Source organism: Scyliorhinus torazame, chromosome 2 (genome assembly GCF_047496885.1).
Source record: "Scyliorhinus torazame isolate Kashiwa2021f chromosome 2, sScyTor2.1, whole genome shotgun sequence".
Taxonomy (NCBI): Eukaryota; Metazoa; Chordata; class Chondrichthyes; order Carcharhiniformes; family Scyliorhinidae; genus Scyliorhinus; species Scyliorhinus torazame.
The window spans coordinates 88,291,945-88,296,476 of NC_092708.1; the positions used below are offsets into that span (position 1 = coordinate 88,291,945).

At 43.9% G+C, this 4,532-nt stretch overlaps 1 non-coding gene across 1 annotated transcript; it reads left to right on the forward strand.

The window, feature by feature from the left end:
• Positions 1–3,937: 3,937 nt before the first annotated feature.
• LOC140408113 (U2 spliceosomal RNA) lies at positions 3,938–4,132 on the forward strand. The gene has a single exon (XR_011940036.1). It is a non-coding gene; the product is annotated as a U2 spliceosomal RNA (small nuclear RNA).
• The last annotated feature ends 400 nt before the right edge of the window (positions 4,133–4,532 follow it).

Below are 4,532 nucleotides of genomic sequence, written 5' to 3' on the forward strand. Positions count from 1 at the left end.
CACAGTAAATCTCGAGCCAACAAGTTACAGTCCAATCCAGTAGTCACGACAAACTGATGATCTGTAGACTTATTCTCATAAGTGACCGTCACAGGTTCAGAAATAGGATACTCACACACCTGTCCTTGGAACCCCGACAAATGCTGGGTGTGGTCGGATAGTGGTAGGCGAAGTTCTGATTGCACCGAAGACATGGCTGCTCCAGTGTCGATTACAAATGGGTAATGTTGATCTCCTATCTGCAGAGAGATAATAGGTTCCCTGTCCGATTGGAGAGTCCTTATGACTAAATTAGCTAGTCAATCTTGTGTTGGGAAAGCATTTGCCTGGGAGAAGTTGGTGTACCTCGTCTGTCCTCCCCTTGGTGGGTACCCCCTCCTTTGGGTCGGGTAGTCTCCTTCTGCTGTCCGTCTTTTAAAGGGGCATTCCTGATGCCAGTGATCTGTATGGCCACAATTAAAAAATGCATTGTTCCCTCTATATCTGCCCCGTCCTCTTTTCCCAGTAGACCAATGGCCGCTCAGAGGAGGCGGCAGTTGTACAGCTATTGGTGCATACGGTGGGCCATAAAGAGGGGCTGAGGGTCCATTTGGGTGGGTTTGACATCCTCCCCCTTGTTGATCCACCCACCCAAGGTCACGATATTGGGGTTCCAGCTGGTACGCCACTGTATCTGCCGCAGGTTGGGATCTCAGATCATCCTTTTTCATTACATACTTAGTTTTAATCTTTGTAACTGAGCCTCCGCCCTGGCCTACACCCTCCTTCCAATAAAATCTGACTGCCCGGGCCATCTGGGAAGGGTCGTTCTCTGTCCAATTCATGTTATTATATTTCACGGCAGTAGCCACGGAAGGTGGTAGGCAATGCATTAACATAGCACAATATTGAGGGGAATTCTGACCATTTTGGTACAGCAAGTTGCCTGACTGCCCACTGTAGATTTCATTAAAACATTCCATAAATTCCTCTGGCTCCTCAGTCTTTTTAGATTTGAGGTCTAAGATAGCAGAGATGTTTATGGGCTTTTGAAATGTGGCATTCAACGCATTCAGGATTTGTGCCCGTCTATCATCATCCAAAGCATGGGCTTGCTGAAGTGCGACGTGGCTAGCATAATTCAAGTGGTTGAGATGACTGCGGTACTCTGCTGGGGTTAAGACCTGCTGGACTAGGGCCCAGAGGTCCCTTGAATCAGCTTTGTAAACTGAGATGGTAGTTCTCAGATAGTCCACGAAAGCAGCAGGAGATTTCTTCCTGACTGGGATTGCAGCCAGAATAGCCATCATCTCACTGGGTCTCCATGGGAAATAAACGTCTATCGTGGGCTGGGCTGCTGCTGTTGCAGCATCAGGGTTGGGTATTTTCCGATATCGGCAACTGTCTCAGAGTCTTACTAGGGGGCGCTTTAGCGGATTCCTCTCGCTCTTTAAAGACTTCGACGTCCTTCCCTTCTGATAGAGGGGGCTCCGGCTCCTCAGAACTATTCCCGTCCTCTTTCTTTGTTCTCATACTTTTCTGTCCTACCATATCGGTCTTAAGGGATCTAGGTGGTATGCGTAATTGTTTCTGGATAGGATCAAGCCCCTCTCTCATTGTCCGAGATCGTGTCCTAGAGCTAACTGGGCTTGTGGAACAGAGCTCCCCTTCTCTAACAGACGGTGAAGGTGCAGAAATAGGACCCAAACTATCAACCAAAGGGACTGGAGAGGCTGGCATGATTTGAATCTGGGGAGCAGTGACTGGAAATAAATGATGATACCCTGGTGGTTCTGGAATTAGTGCAGACTGCTACTGGTGCAGTCGGGACTCTACCCGACATAGTCCAATTCTCTAGGTCATCCTCTGCCTCTGTCAATGCAAGGCCAGCCATTGAACCACGTAGCCCATTTTTTTACTCGAGTCTGCCCCGCTAGGTGTCTCCCTCTCTGCACTTGCACGTTGTTTGAATGCACACTCCTTTTCAAGATCTCCAGAGTTTTCTGGTTCCCCCCTTCACTAATTGGAATCCCCATTTTAAGGGCATTTTCTTGCCAACTTGATAACATGATCTTATCCCTCTCCTCTTGACAATATTGTCTCCATAATCCAATTAACTCTTTTGCTTTCATACTTTGGCTCTTTTTCCAGATTTCACCCTGAATTTTCTTAGTGATGTCCAGATCTTTAGTGCCCCCTAGTGGCCATTCGTCACCCAATTTCTTCTTTAAAGTTGCTGACATTTTCCTAAAATCCCTCGCTTTATCTGGATAAATATCACATAATATTTGCAATGAACTGCCTGGATCACTCGTGTTATGCAAGCAATTCCCCATAATCTCGAACTAGTCTTCAAGACTGCGTTGTTCGCCACTACAGTCCAAGGATACAATTTTAGCTTAATCAACTATAGTTTCCAAAACACTCATGGGACTAAACCGTCTCTCCGCGTCCCATCAATTCCAAAACACACACACGTGGAATTAAACCATCTTTCTGACGTCCCATCAATTCCAAAACACACACACGTGGAATTAAACCGTCTTTCCGACATCCCATCAATTCCAAAACACACACACGTGGAATTAAACCATCTTTCCGACGTCCCATCAATTCCAAAACACACACACGTGGAATTAAACCATCTTTCCGACGTCCCATCAATTCCAAAACACACACACATGGAATTAAACCGTCTTTCCGACGCCCCATCAATTCCAAAATCAACTCAAAACTGAACTATCAATCTTATGATATCCCATCAGTTTTTTTTCTAACCCTCAGTCGCACCTACATCGACTGAATTTTTAATTTTCTAATCCCCAACTGACCTTTGATTTCGTCGAGACAATCTTTCCGACCATGAGAAGAGGGGAAAATCAATGTGGTCATTTTCCAGCTACACACATTGTGGGCCCATTTCCACATTCCTTGTCCAACATCAGTCTAATTCTGATTTCGCAGCTGGCCGGTGACCGTCTGGAGAAATCCCGTGTTTCGGCACCAAATGACACTATTGAATTCTTTACCCGTCAGTCTGGCCTCAATAAAACTCGAGATGGATTTGTAGGTATAGTATTATTTATTTTTAACCAACTTGCAAGGCTCACTCGCTCCACAGAGATTCAGAACACACAAGCGGTCTCCTGGAGCTCCAGAACCGAGTGAGATGGGAGACAAAGAAATCTTTACAAATCTCATTCAAATGGCATCAAGTTTCACATACAAGATTCTCATAGGTCATCCTATACACCTCCTGACCTGGCCATATATCCTGATTGGCTCACTTTGCATTCCTTAACCCTGGGCCTCTTGTTACCCAGCATCCTTTTCCCCATCCTTGCCATGCTTTCTGAATCCCTTTGTCCTTTGTTTGTGAACTCACTACTATCAGACTGGCTCATATCTACATTATTGTAACTAATATTTGAACTAACTATTTTATATCACATTCGTTTGTTCAATTCCTCAGTATACCTTTAGCAGAAAATCTGTCGCCTAAGAATGTGATCTTTTTCGACACCTCTCTGACATTTGGCTTTATTCAGCTTCAATCCATACTTTTTGATGCTTCTCAGAACTTTGACAAGCCTTTTGTCGTGCACTTCTCTTGCTCAATACAATAATGTCATCAAAGTATATCCTGCCACCTGGAATGTCTTCTACGATGTGTTCCATTGCCCGATGGAAAATTTCAGATGCTGAAATAATACCAAATGGCATTCTGAGAGAACAGTATCGCCCAAATGGAGTATTGAAAGTGCACAGCTTTGTGCTCTCCTCATCTAACTTGAGTTGTCAAAAATTTTGTGATGCGTCTAGTTTGCTAAAACATATCGCTCCTGACATCTCACATGTGATTTCTTCTCTCTTCGGAATAGGATAGTGCTCTCTTTTAATGTTTAAATTGAGATCCTCCGGATCCATACAGATACGTAAGTTATTATTACATTACTTCATCGCTTCTCGGCCTTTTGGCTAAGATCAAGTGTCTGTAGATTGAGCCTTTGGGTTCAGATCTGGTATGTCTCTCTTGTGGGGACCATAAATTCGATTCAATTTGAATTCGTTTTTTGGAGCAGGCAAGGAGCTGGATTAGGGGTTCGCCCCTGACCCACACTCTGAGCCCTAGCTTGGTAACTCAGAAAAGGAAAAATTTTAAAAATAAAAAAACATTATTACATTTCTTCATGCAAACCATAGAGTTCACCCAATCCATTGGTTCTTCGATATATTTCATTACCCCCAGTTTTGTCATTCTCTCCAGTGCATTCTTAAGTCATTCCTTCAGTGGAGCTGGTACACGTCTTGGTGCTTGTATGACTGGTCATGCATTGTCTTTTAACTGTATGCGATAGATGAACGGTAACACGCCAAATCATTGAAATATTTCAGGAAATTCTTTCAAGATTGAATCCATTGTTGTCTGTTGTGTAGATATATTACAGTCTGCAATGTAGATTCTTTTCACTAGCTCGCGTGCTTCACATGCTTCCACTCCCAATAGAAATTCACATTCAGAACTTAACTGAGTGCACATTGTTCTTTAAACG